This window comes from Panthera pardus, unplaced genomic scaffold (genome assembly GCF_024362965.1).
Source record: "Panthera pardus isolate Hobbes unplaced genomic scaffold, ASM2436296v1 HiC_scaffold_25, whole genome shotgun sequence".
NCBI classification, from domain to species: Eukaryota; Metazoa; Chordata; class Mammalia; order Carnivora; family Felidae; genus Panthera; species Panthera pardus.
The window spans coordinates 9,766,718-9,781,347 of record NW_026526821.1 but is presented as its reverse complement, the minus strand read 5'-3'; the positions used below and the strand labels follow the sequence as shown (position 1 = coordinate 9,781,347).

Genomic DNA, 14,630 nt, shown 5'->3' with positions numbered 1-14,630 from the left:
TCATGGCAATAATAGCTGTCAACTACCAATTAATGCACACGGTCCCATTTTCCTTAAGTACGGTATTGAACTTTAATGAAAGGTTACTTATTCTATCAAATTGCTTTATACTTGGTAAGATTCAACTTAACCAAAAATTAACATCAGTATTCCACAAAGAGAGCATGCAAACAAAATTCACCCAAATGACAGGGGAGCCTAAATGTTTTTGTTGCACACAGAGAAATATGCTTCCAACCCACATTTTAAAAAGTGCCAAGAATTCATCTTTTAAACTGATGTTATCAGGAAATTTAACCCATTCTCGACTGTATGTCTTTCCTGTATTTGTTTGCCTCCTTACTCTGAGCCACATAGAACACGTGAGCATCATTTTTGTGTATGCCAGGAGGGCAAAAGCTTAACCTCACAGCAGCCAGCCAGTGTGGGATACAGCAGCGAGGCCAGGGACTTGAGTCTAACGTGTCTGGGTTCAAATCCCAGTTCTGTCATTCACTAGCTGTGCGATCCTGACCTGGCTGCTTAGTCCAACTGAGCCCCCGATTTTTCATCTGTAAAATGAGAACAATAAACTTATCTTTGAGGATTGCTCTGAAAACTAAGGAGAAAAGAGTATAGACACAGTTTGGAACACAGGACGTATCTAATAAACGGTAGCTGTGTGTATTATTACAGAATTGGCGTGAGGTAGGGAAGGATGTCAGTATCCTAATGCAGAAAGTCACAGCGCACCCACATTTAGATGTGTGCAAAGATGGGAGTGTCTTAATGGATGTTGCAGTTTTGCAAAACAACGCTTATTCGGATCTCCTAGAAGTAACAGCGTGCGTGGGCCATAAGGAAGACCGATCAGGATCACGCTAGTGACCCAGGCACACTCTGTCACCTTTGAAATCTCCCTAAACACCAGGATTAAGTGTTTCTTCCGAAAGCCATGCACCTATCAGTGTGGAATGTCACTGAGTGATTCCTACTAAATAAGCAATAAAGTGGAATCAGGAGTCTGGGGTTCTCGTCCCAGCTTTGACACCAACCAAATGCATGTCCTCGGACTATTCTTCTCCTTTTCTAGACATCAGTGTCCTCATGTGTCAGCTGAGCAATAGGCAGGGGTAAGTGGAATAGTATAAGTAGCAGGGAGGTGGTGGGGTGGGGTGGGGGGAGCTCTGGCCAAATGGCAAGCGTGTGTGTCTTCCACAGGGACAGCCTCAGCTCTGCCCTAGCTGTCGCCTTGTGGGAATCTGGACCAAGTATTGCCAGATCTGCAAGAAAAGTCAGAAATTCAGACTTGGCAAATAGTTAAAAACGATTATTTTAAAGCACTCTGCTAGTCAAAGAGAAACGTTTATAGGACGATTTTATGCTTGTGGGCTGCCCATGTGTAACTCTGGGCTGGATGTCTCCTGAAAGCTCTGACCAGAGCACATTTCTAATTTTAGGGAAGTCTCAGTTGTGTGTGTGTGTGTGTGTGTGTGTGTGTGTGTGCGCGCGTGTCTGATTTTTCTACTCTATAATCCTGAAAAATGATTTACAAAACCTAAATAGATTCTGGCATGAACTAAGCTTAAACTGACTGCTTTCTATCACGAATTAATATTAACCAGAGCTTGTCAGATACTAAATATTTGTTTTAGGAATACACACAGCCCCGGCTTTCATCTGGGGTAGGCTCTAATCTTTGGCCTGTCAGTTCTGGGATATAGCACTGGATAAATCATGCTCTCTTGAACAGATAGATGCCAGGGTGGTTGTGTACAAATGGAACAATGTGTCAATGAACACCCGAGTTTGGGTTACATCTACTATAAACATCGACATTCCTTTGCAATGAGCCCATTTGCTGGTTAAGCAGTTACAGCTTTGGAAGGTTTGATGCTTCTGTGCTCAATCAGGTTCTAATGATTTCAGATGTTTGCAATTAATGAACCATTAGATTAATTGGTCGAGTACCAGAAGAGGGGTTTAAGAATTGGGTCAGAACCACAGACAAACTATTACCCACAGGAACAGCAATCACCAGAGGCAAAACGGTGCGACATTGAATTAATGATTTTATTCACTGTCCCTCATCCCTCTCTCCCAGTGTTTTTTTTTTTTTTCCCCTGGACTTAAAAAAAAAAAATAGCACTGACCAGTCTCTAGGTTGGGCAAACACAGAAAGGGAAGAGAGGGCTGAAAAAGAAAAAAGAAAGAAAAATGGTTGCTTCCTATTTCTGCAGTTAAGACTTGATCTTCTGAAGACTGAGCTCTTCATGGGTACCAAAACATGACTCCGTTTCTCAGCGTTTGGCTGGATCTCTCTCTCTCTCTCTCTCTCTCTCTCTCTCTCTGGGCTTTCTTCCTAAGCTCCTGTGTTTTATTAATTATGTAACACGTCGGCCATCTTAGAAAAATGATTAATGGGGCTTCAGAAACATGGAAATAAATAAGGCAAGCCTCAATATATGATTATGTAGGCTTGATCTAAACCCCAGGGTGGCCATCTTTTAAGAAGTGTGTTAGGAGTGGAACACCAGCCCGTCTCCACAGTACTTAAAAGCTGGCATCACCTGAGTTATCGCCTGGCAGTGGATGGTGCTTTAGATGAATTCGTAATTTGAAAAGTTAAATTAACCCTGAAATATATTATTTGCTGTCTGTTTCCTACTCGGGAAGGAGATCCTCACGTAAACAGACCCTTGCTCGCTGGGGTGAAGAGTGAGCTGTGCTCAGATCCTTGCGAAATTGATGGTCACTGTGCTTTTTCCTAGCACGGAAGGGCAATGTTTGGAAAAGGGCACCACCACCACCACGAAAGCGTATTTTCAAAGAGAATTCAGGAGCTTTCTTTGTAGTCTGTGTTGCTGTTTGACATATCGTGATGGTTTACATGCTTACTTGTTCACTTCTGGTCTCACAGCTAGAACGTGAGCTCCGTGAGGCCTGGGTCTTGGTCGTTTCGTTCATGGTTGTATCTTCGGCGCACTGCAAGAATCCCGGCCCCCAGCAGGCACTCAATAAATCTTGGTTGGGTGAATGCAGAAAAGAGTATTTGTTGTCAAGAGAAAATGACTTTGGAATTCCTGTGATTCTGGAAGATTGGCCAATAGAAGTTGGCCCAGGCAGTGACCTTATTGCTGTGAGGACAGGCTCATTTATTAGTTTATTCGACCAATCTTCGTTGAAGACCTCCTATGTGCCAGACCCTAATCCAGAGAGGCATGAGATGTCATTAAAGCATTCCGAGTAAGGTAGTAAGGTGATAAAATTTTAAATTTAAATTTTATTCAAGGGGCAACCGGGTGCCTCAGTCAGTCGAGTGTCCAACTTCAGCTCAGGTCACCATCTCGCAGTTTGTGAGTTCAAGCCCCGTTGTCGGGCTCTGTGCTGACAGCTCAAAGCCTCCTTTGGGCCCTCTGTCCCCCTGTCTTTCTGTCCTTACCTGGCTCATGTGCTCTCTCTCAAAAATGAATAAACATGAAAAAAATTAATTCAAGTAAATTAGAAATAAAATTATTCTTAGACGGTGACAGGTGCCCATTTTTAGTTTTTTGGTTATTGTTTTTTTTTTGTTTGTTTTGTTTCTTGTTGTTTGTTTGTTTGTTTGTTTGTTTGTTTTTTTGGAGGGGACTCCCTTACAAGAGGGAAAGTTAGTTACAGATGCTCCTAAACTAGAGTAAAATGATAAAGAGCTAATGGTGTGGAGCGAAAGGCCTTACCTCCCATAATCCATGCACTAATCCAGTCCTGCCCCAGAGACGTTTTAGTCTGAGCCTATTTCTAAAAGTAACTCAAATTTCAGAGATTTAATGAGATTGATTGGTTTCACTTTGGATTCAGTAAGAGTTTGCTAGAGTGGAAGGTGTTCAAAACGTATTTTCTCCTTTTGTCAAACTTGCAAAGATACTGTCAATTCATGAAATTATTTGATCAGTTCTCCATTTGTACAAACACGTAAGCAGGTCACATATGTCCTGCCTTAGTTGCCAGGGTTAGAAATGAACATAAAAATGTTGTCTGTGAGTCATGTAGATGGTACTCAACAAATGTTCGATGAATGGTGAAATGATACATAGGGTATTCCCAGTCAGAAGTGGGTATGTAAATAACACAACCTGGTCCTTGTTAGAAGAGATGTAAGAGAAAGTCGGTGCTGTGGGAGAAACTAATCCTCCAGGAGCATAAAAGGAGGAGATCAGCTCAGATCCCTGCACCAACAGTTGCTACGGGATTTGGAGAATGAATAGGAGTTCCTAAGCAAAGAGCACAGCATAGCCTAAACAATGGCCAACATGTAGCAGTGTCTAAATCTCTGTCATTTTGTAATTTAACCTTTTGCGTACCCTAATTTTTGCCATGACCTTTTCTTACTAGTTAATATTTTTATTTAAATAGTCTTTGTAAAATGAGCCTTATCCTGAGTAATAAGAGCTATGAAAGCATGGTTCAACGTGCTAATGTTAGATTTTCCTAATACACAAACATGACATAGATTGCTATCCACTGTCCATGTCCCCTCTTCCCTCTCTTTAACAGAACCCCAGCATGTTGGGTTATCCAACCTTCCTCTCTCCATGCAATAGCATGCTTCAAGGAAAGCTGACCACCTTTCCAATTCCAGAAGGTAGAACCTAACTAGTCTAAGCCAGTCATCAAAACTTTATTCCCTTCTTCGGTGATTGGTTTGGGCACAGTCGGATGACCCAGTTCTGGCCAATGAGAGGTAAGGAGAGGTCCACTGGCATATTTCTGGAAAAGGTTTTCTTATTTGGAGGGTGATATTTCTACATCTCTGGAGCTAAAGAAACTCATCTTATGACCATGAAAGAAACTAGCCTGTAGGTAAAGCTCACGCTATAAGGATGGATGGCAGTGTGGACACATGGAAAGAATCTGTGTTGATGAATCATAGAATCTCTCTCTCTCTCTCTCTCTCTCTCTCTCTCTCTTCGTGTGTGTGGATGTGTGTGTGTGTTTATTCATCTTAGAGAGAGGAGGGGGGAGGTGCAGAGAGAGAGGGAGACATAGAATCCGAAGCAGGCTCCTGGCTCTGAGCTGTCAGCACAGAGCCCGACACGGGGCTCAAACCCACAAACTGCGAGATCATGACCTGAGCCGAAGTTGGATGCTTAACCAACTGAGCCACCCAGGTGCGTCTAGAACCACTCTCTTAACCAGCGGAGAGTTGCTCTATGTCTGGGCCTCGTGCTCTATGGGACAATAGTGAAGGGCCAGATAGTAAATATTTTAGGCTTTACAGGCCGAGAGGCAAAAATCAAGAATATTATACAGGTACTTATAGATTGACAGGCAAAACAAATTTCTACCAATTATTTGTTGATGAAATTCAAAATATAATTAATAGGGTATAATTTTTTATAGCAAAGGTTTACTAATGAGAAGAATGGGATTCTTTTTTTCCTCTTTTTGTTTTTTTTAGTGTGCATCACCACCAAATTGTTTGCAAATATTCAGAACTGTTCTTGATTTGCAGACCATACAAAAAACAGACGATGGTTCACATTTGACTTGTGGGCTATAGTTTGGCCAACCCTTGTTTTAAGGCGATTTTTATTTTGAAGTTTGTATTGGCTGAAAATGATTATTCACAAATAATCTCTACTTTTCATAGCCAAGGGCATCCTTATTGATACACATTAAATATTAAAATAAAAATTTCGGTATGAATCATGCCAACCCACCTTCTGTCCACCAAAGGCATGATTAGCAAACTTTAGGAAATAGTAGTTAAATTCATTAAGCACTTACTTTGTGCCCTTTCATCCCCATTTATGTGCAAATGAACCATATACATGAACTGGCTTCTGATTTGAACTTCCCAAACTAACGGGCACATCTCAGGGAAGTCAGATATAGAAACAGATGATGCAGCTTTAAAAAAAATTATCATCACATTTCTTTATGGTTAAAGAGCATCTGGAACAATCTAAGGAATTAGAAGGGGAATAAGATGTTTTACAACATAATATGCCCCAGGACTGCCATACAAGTGGGAAACGTGTTAGTTGAATAATGGCTCTGTGCCTGCATTTTTTGTTTTTTGGTTTTTTGTTTTTTTTTTTTTGTTTATTTTTTTTTTGGTCTGCTTTTTCCAGATCTTGAGAACATTACTGTAGTGAGGTTAGCTCTTTATTTATTTAGTTTTGAAAATTTTTCTTTAATTCTAGCATTCCAGGGAATAATGTAGCACTCCAAATAATAATTTATCCTAAAAAAGGAGAAATCCTCCCCTTCACAGGGGAGAGAACAAAGAATAAAAATGTGAATCATTAAAAAGCAGGAAAAAAAAAACCCCACAAAGACTGTAAATAAACCCCTGTAATTATGCATTACAAAAGGAAAGTCAACTCCAAATGGTTCAGTAACCTCATCACCAGCCTTACTAATAATCATGGCAATATTCTTTCCCTTAAGATAATGAGCAGCGCACGCTGGAAAGAAAAAAAAGTGTAAACACGAGCAACGATTTCTCATCTAAATACAAAACAAAATGCAGTGACTCACCTTAAGGTTTGCGATCCAGCCCTAGTGCACAGAATTTTAATTTACCGTCTCTCTCTTCCTTTAAAAGGTCAACCAAGGGGGGAAATACAACCAAATTATGAAACTTGCCTTTCTGACTCGACAATACATTTCGCCCGGGGCCCTCCTCCGACGGTGGTCCCACCTGAAAGGAACCCAGAGAATGAGCACTTCAATCATTAACCGAATTTAAAGACAATAATTAGCAAACAATTTTGTCATCTTTAGAGCTGTGCCGCCGCCACGAACATTTCTGTAGTTCTTCAATTACGTGATAAATCAAAAGTGATACAGAAAGACAGCGTAATAATGCGAACGCGGTGGCTGCCTCGAACACCCCGATATCAGCTTCTCCTCCCCTCCGCCGTCCTTCTGTTAATTTATTTTACTTTCTTAGGCAGTGTAGCCACGAACGCATCATCGTCATCAAGGCTCCTTCTGTCTCAGAAAATGATTCTTACTGGTTGAGCCCAGTGACAAGGTAGAGAATGGGGTTGCGTTTTCCTTATTCTCCACACCTGGCCTTTCTTCCCTCGAATTTATTTGGAAAGATCGAGAAAAAAAAAAAAAAAAGAAAAAATCTTCATGGCCAGGGACGAAAGGACGGAAGAGCATTATGCAAAACGGATGTAAAACAGTCTCTATAATGTTGCATGCCGCTATTCTTTCTTTCTTGCCTGTCAAGGCAACTGATAGAATTCCGCCCTGGACTCCTACCTTTATGTTTCCTCTCGATTATGGCTGTTCCCCATAAAATTGGATCATCTCTAACATACCTACCAGGCTATAGAAGGAAAGATAAGTCAGATTTTTTTTTTTTTTTTTTTTTTGGAGGTTTTATCTGTTGGAGTGGGTTCAAGTGCCGTACTCTTGGAGCACATCCTATTTTTTTTTGCTCCTTCAAGAAATCATTTGAGGCCCTGCTTCTTGGGTAATGCAACCTACTTCATTGAAAAAAGAGTGGCTCTCAGCCTCGTTGCATATACATGGGCTCGCGGAGCGCTCGTGTGTTTGGATATCACACGCCCGGTTCGAGGCCTCTCTCTGCCTCCCGGCGTTGGCCAGCGCAAGCTCCTTCAGATGTCCCCTCGCCGGCTCCCCCCACGTGCATGTGGGAGGCTGTCACGTAGGGCTAGGTGATGTCAGTCACGAAGGTTGGAAAATTGATTTCAGCTTTTCGGGAATGTTTTGCGCTGCAATCACACATACCCGAGTTGGAGAGACGTGTCCGCCGTTCGTATGCCGTCATCTGGTGGATTTTCTTTTCAAAACTGCCACCTCTCTCTCTCTCTCTCTCTCTCTCTCTCTTTGCCCAAGGCCCCGCCCCACTTTATTTGCATTAGTCCTTGAGCTCATTAGCTCATCTGACAAATGCGTAGCAAGTATTAGGCACTGCTCTAGAAACTGGGGACCCGGCGATGGACAAGATGCTGTGCGGCTTGCGTTTTTAGAGGCAGTTTCTAGAACAGAAGCTCTCCAAAGCCTATGCCAGTGAGGGTATTTCCCTGAAAGCCTAAAGGAGCCCGTAATTGGAAATGGCAATCCCTCATGGGATCTGGAGCCAGAAACTGCTATTCTGTTACATATAAAGCCACTGTTTTATTCCTTCTGGGGCCACATTGCGTCTAGGCTCTCTTTGTTCCGCATGTCTGCTCCAGTGTGCGAGAGGCCCCTTCCCGGGTCATGTGCTGGGGCTGGGAGGACAGGGGCACACCTCTCATGACTTATTTTATGCCTTATGTTGAGGGCATTTCTAAAACACTTTAAATTCCTCTTATGATCAAATTAATAGTATGTTCAGTGGAGGAAACTTGAAAATAGAAAAAAAAAATCAGGAAAAGAAAATCCCAAATATTGTCACCTCTTAGAGACAACTGCCATTAATATTTTCTATGCTCATGTTTGTGTGTGCAAATAAAACTGAGATGTTATTCAACACATTTTCCAAAATAACAGTATTTTTTAAAACCCGTGATACATATCCATTGTGTGAAGGAGTATAAAGAATGGAAAATGAAGCTTTTCTCAGAAATGCCCACCCTTCTGGGGCGCCTGGGTGGCTCGGTCGGTTGAGCATCCGACCTCGGGTCAGGTTATGATCTCACGGTTCGTGTGTTCGAGCCCCACGTCAGGCTCTGTGCTGACAGCTCGGAGCCTGGAGCCTGCTTTGGATACTGTGTCTCCCTCTCTCTCTCTGCCCCTCCCCTGCTCATGCTCTATCTCTCCCTCTCTTAAAAATAAATGTTAAAAAAAAAAAAAGAAATGCCTACCCTTCAGAGATAACCATTGATCCCAGATTGATATATATACTACCAGATTTTCAAGCTATGGATGTGTGGTTATGTATCTTTCTATGTAAATATATATGCATGCCATTCTTTTATAGCCTTCCATTTTTTTAACATTTATTTTTGAGAGAGAGAGAGACAGAGAGAGAGAGCAAGCAAGCAAGTGGGGGAGGGGCAGAGAGAGGGAGACAGAGGATCTGAAGCTGGCTCCAAGCTGTGAGCACAGAACCCAATTCAGGGCTTGAACTCATGCACTGTGAGATCATGACCTGAGCCGAAATCAAGAGCTGGCCACTTAACCAACTGAGCCATCCAGTCCCCCATTCTTTTATATCCTCTAAACTTTAGCATAATATTCTACTGAATGGATATACCATGATTAAATTAAGATTCCCTTTCAGTGGACATTTGGTACATGTCCACTTTTTTTTTTTTTTTTTTGGTAATTATTAGTCAATTTTGCCTAGTTGTCCAAATATTTCCCTAAGATAGACGGCCACATCGGAGCCAAGAGATGCCATTTTTTAACCAAAGAGAAGGGAGACTATCGTGGCTAAATAGGTATCAAAGAAATAAACCAAATAAAGTAAGCGAGCAAACAAAAAAACCCCAAGACCTGCAGTATCGGAAAGTTCTTATGTGAGAACGAGAATAAAAAATATAAGAGGCAGTACCTAAAGACGGCAAAAGCAAAGGAAAAAAAAAAAACCCACCACTTCTTTTAAAAGAGGCATCTACAAATGCAGAGGTGGAAGCTGATGGCAGAATTGCCTCTCGGCTCCGGATTTCTGACGTCTGTGAGGCAGGCACAGAATTCCCTGTGTATTCGCTGCATCGTCTAGACTTCCTGATACAAACTCGTCTTGTGCGCCAGCCCACGCACTGGCAGAGGGGTAGTTCCTGGGAGGAATCTGGCATTTGTGTGTTAAGTCTACACTGGAACACAGGACAGACCCCGCTCCAGAAGGTCAGTGCACCTTGAAAAGCGGAGGGGCTGTGATTGGGAAGGGGAGTGATTACGTTATAAAGGGATCCTTCAATTTTAGGACGTTTAAAGTGAGGGCACTTAAAGTTGGGACGAGCACCGGGTGTTGTATGGAAACCAATTTGACAATAAATTATATTTAACATAACAAAAATAAAGTGGGGCATTCTTGTACTGAGGCAAAACTTCAACACATCGGAAAGAAGATTTGATTTCAAAATCACTTGAATCATTTACTGTAGGTACTTTCAAAGACACTACTTGGGGTGGCGGTGGCTCTTGGTCACATGTATTTTCTGTCACAAAAATGGGAGGTAATATTTTGTATGTTTATGTTGCTTTTCCATCCAGTTTCCATTTATTGCTTGACTTTTCTTCACACAGTGAGGAAAGATATAATCAGAAGTTGGTCCAAACCTGTTGCCCTGGTTTGGTCTTGTGATTCTGTTTAAAGGTTGAACAAAGCAGGGGCTCCTGGGTGGCTCAGTAGGTTGAGTGTTCGGCTTCGGCTCAAGTCGTGATCTCTTGGTTTGTGCGTTCAAGCCCCGTATGAGGCTCCCTGCTGTCAGCATAGAGCCCGCCTCGGATCCTCTGTCCCCCTCCCTCTGCCCTGCCCCCACTTGTGCTCTCTCAAAAATAAATCGAACATTTTTTTAAAAAAGTTGAGCAAAGTCTACTCAACAAGGGTTGAAAACGGCGTTACCTGATCTTTCCATCCCTCCTGTTTATCTGCACACCACGGAGTGGAATTATTCTAAGCATGCTGCATCTATATACTGTCTCTGAGTCTCCACTCATTATGGTAAGCTCCACCAAAAAAAAAAAAAAAACAACTATACACACACACACACACACACACACACACACACACACACACATACCTGGAAAAGCAAAAGTTGTACTTATTAAGAAATCCCTCTTAGCCAGTGGGGCTCCCGCAGAATCTGGGGACATCAACAGTTCCTTAACTACAAAACTACTTCCTAGCCTTCTGAATTCTAAAAATCTCTGAAGTCCAATATGGATCCCAAACACACCGATAGGGTTAGAAATAGCATTCTCGATAAAGAATGCGTAAGAGTAGGACACGAAATAATGTATTTCTCTTTGAAACCATGAAAGTACACCGTATTTGTCTAGAAACGTGTGTGTGAAATTTAAACAACCCCGGAAGACATCCATCAATTTTTTTTTTGTTTTTTTTTTTTTTTTTAGTTTTCAATTGAAATTCTACTCTCTCAAAGTTTGTGTGGCCGGCTCCCAATTTCACACTCTTCCTCGCTCCCGTTTCCCTCAATTTCCTTTCCTTTATGACCCCTTTCGGTTGCGTCCCTTGATTTATAGTCATTTGTGGGATTGCTCTCCTTTGCTTTATGGCAGTTTATGTCATACTGGTCTTGTCATAAATGACTACCATAAAGTGAGGTAAAATATCGTAAAACATTAGTGAGTCCCTGATACTCAAGGTTCTTCGGAATAAGCCCTGACAGATTCCAACCGTGAAAAAACAGATTTGGCCCTTCGAAAGGGGTGGCATTTGTAAAAATAATAAAAGCCTGGTAATGGCCACTGAGGTTTACTGAATTCTTTCTGTGTGCTAATCACCAGGTTAAGCCCATGTCACACGTATGATCCTCCGTGCTTCTCTGTGCGACAGATAACAAGTTTGTCATCGCCTGTATCGTGCGGACAAAGAAACCGAGGCACGGAGAGGTTCAGCACAGCCAGCAGGTGATAGAACTTCGACAGAGTTCACACTTCACTCCAGGGCCCGTGCTCTTAACTGTCAGGTGTGGCGTTGACTGAAATGTGGCGGCTGGCCTTTGGGAGACCGGTTCCGTGCCCTGTGAGCGCTTGTCCCAGCCTCCGGTCCTGCCTGCCCACCTCAGAAGCCCCCCCGACGCGCCGTGACGGGGTTCCCCACACCGCATGCATCTCCTGACCTTGCCTGACCGCTGCAGCCCCCAAGTATTGGCGACATTGTCCTCTTCCCGGTGTGAACTCCCCAACTTGTGCCTCAGGATCTCAGCTTTGCCAGTGCTTCCTGGAGCCAGAAACCCCAGAGCCGCTTTGGACTGCTCCTCTTGCCACACGACTCCTGTCTTTGCTCCCTGGGAGCAAATGCATCTCCTGCGGGCCCACACTTCTTCGCTTTACCTTCTAGGAGCTGGGGAGTGCACGCTGCTGTTATCTCTGTCCCGGATTGCTGGAGAGCCGGTTCCTGCCAACACTCCCAACACCCTCTCTTCTGCGTTCTGCGTGGGAGCAGACGCCTTCATAAAACACACGCCGCCCCTGTGGGGCTCTTAGCCCCCCTTGTCACTGTCACTGGCTTCCTATTGCACTCTGTCTGACTCCTGCCTCCTCCGTGACCTTGTCTCAGGCCCTTGTCTCTGCCTCACGGGCCTCCCTCTGAATCAGGAGAATTCTCTTCTCATTTAGAACCTTCAGACCAGCATTCCTGTCCGCCTAGAACTCCCAGGCCCTGACTCTTACCTGCTTTTATTCTTTACTTTTTTTTTTTTTAATTTTTAATGTTTATTTTTGAGAGAGAGAGCACGAGCAGGGGAGGGGCAGAGAGAGGGGGAGACACAGGATCCGAAGCAGGCTCCAGGCTCTGAGCTGTCAGCACAGAGCCCGACGCGGGGCTCGAACTCGCGAACCGCGAGATCATGACCTGAGCTGAAGTCGGACGCCTAACTGACTGAGCCACCCAGGCGCCCTGCCTTTGTTCTTTATGTAGCAAATCCGCTCTTCAGTGTTAGCACCTCAGATAAATTCATCCCCCGTCGTTCTTTAATTCTCTGTTACGACAACTGTCTCCTTCATCTCTCTGCTCACATTGTTCAGTGGTTTGTCCACTTTGTGCCGATCTGTTTCCCCATCGAGATTGTAGGCTCCGTGAAGACAAGACAAAATGCCTCTTGGACTCAATAGGCCTAGGGTCCAGCACAGCAGCACGCTGGATCTTTGTTGAGTGGGCATGTGTGGCCTTGTAGGTATATCTTCATGCTTTATACTGGATCGCGAAGCCTGGAAGGACGGTTGTGTATCCTCTGTTTCTGGTTAAATATGTTCTAGTGGGAACGTTCGCCTTGTTGGCATAACATGGATGTTAATTTAATACGTAGCAGTTGACTGAAGTATAGCAACTCTCACAAACCTTGGCACGTAGGATTAAGATGCTGCCCTTGGGGGCGCCTGGATGGCTCAGTCGGTGAAGCGTCTGGCTCCCGGTTTTGGCTCAGGCCATGATCTCACAGTTCCGTGAGTCTGATCCCCATGTCGGGCTCGGCACTGACAGTGTGGAGCCTGCTTGGGATTCTCTCTCTCCCTCTCTCTCTCTCTATCCTGCATGTGTCCTCTCTCTCTCTCTCTCTCTCAAAATAAATAAACTTAAAAAAAAAAAAGGAATTAAAAAAAAAAAGTGCCCTTCACTGAGAGGCAGATGGAGAGAGAATAAAAGGCAGGAATGGATCATAAGACAAATTAGGATGATGGTTTCTCTGATCCATTCAATTTTTTAAAAGAAATATTTGAGCGTTTTGGCTACAGAAAAAAATAGGAAAAGAGAAGACAAATAAGAAGCAGGAGGAAAAATAGAATCAGTGTGGTTTCTCTCTCTCTCTCTCTCTCTTTTTTTTTTTTTGCCCCCTCATCTGCTGTCTTTTCCAAAAATCATTTTAGGTTTCTTCTGTCACATCCATAGTGAAGTGTAAATTACAGTTTCCAAGATAGATGGCCATTTGCAGTGAATTTTAGCAAGGAACGAAATTTTATTTGAGACTGAAATTTGGCATCCCTCTGCCTCTTCATGCTGGGAACTATTTTTTGTCTTTACAGAATGCAATGAGACATAAATCCTGTTGCTTTCATTTCTAAATGGTGCTACACCAAGCCGAAAATGGACTGGGAGACAGGAGTGTCTCCAAGCTTGGGCCAGCCTTGGCAATCCTCATTTATAGTGCCTGTTGTACTACGAGGGAGAAATCCAATCAGGGTCCTATAAAAACGGGAGGCTATTTTTAATTGCACTCACTTTTAATCCCCTTCCTCTCCTTGCGAATTTCTTTTCACCCTGGCATTCCTAGCCGAGTGGATTGCCACCCACAGGAGAGCCTGCTGCATCCAACAGCTAACATTTGACGTGACACCGTTTGGAAAGCTGGCAGCTCACAGAGCATATGGCGGACTTCAGATGGTTTTGAGGGACATTTGGCTCGGGGTTTCTCATGGTGGGAGTGCGACTGGCACGTGGAGAAGGCCAGTTCTCCTCTCTGTGGGACTGTCCTGTGCGCGGCACGATGGTTAGCATCCCCAGGCCCCCAGTATTTCATGCTAAGTGATGCCTCGTCACAGTGACAAATCAGAGTACCCCATCCCCAGTTCTAAACGTTACCCTTGGGGGACACTTCTGCTTTGGGAGAGAAGCACCAGGAGGGTTTTAAAATTTTCCTCAATCGTCTCAAGATGGAGATTCCATCTTGTGGTCAGGAAAAAAAATGTCAGTAACAAATCCTTGGCTGTTCTTAAGTGGTAGTAAGAAGGACAGCAGTGATTAATATCGCTGGGGCATTTATTATGTGCTAGGTGCCCTCAAAGCATTTTGTATGCGTTTCTCCATTTGGTCCTCCATGAAGTAAGTGCCTGTGTTGTAGTGAGATCTATTTAATCGTGAGACCCAAACATGTCCAAAGACCCATCCAGGATTGTTCCCGGAACCCCAAAGACTGGACATGGCTGAGATCGTAGCTGGAAGGATCGATTCTGTGTTGTCTCCCCTGTGCCTCCTCTTTCCACTTCTTTTCCTTTTTTCTTTTCTCTTTCACTTTCTT

General features: G+C 43.5%; 1 long non-coding RNA gene across 2 annotated transcripts in view; it reads left to right on the top strand.

Annotated features, from left to right (window-relative positions):
- The window catches only part of LOC109272256 (uncharacterized), a 148,225-nt gene that overhangs the window by 75,264 nt on the left and 58,331 nt on the right, over positions 1 to 14,630 (top strand). The window lies entirely within an intron of this gene.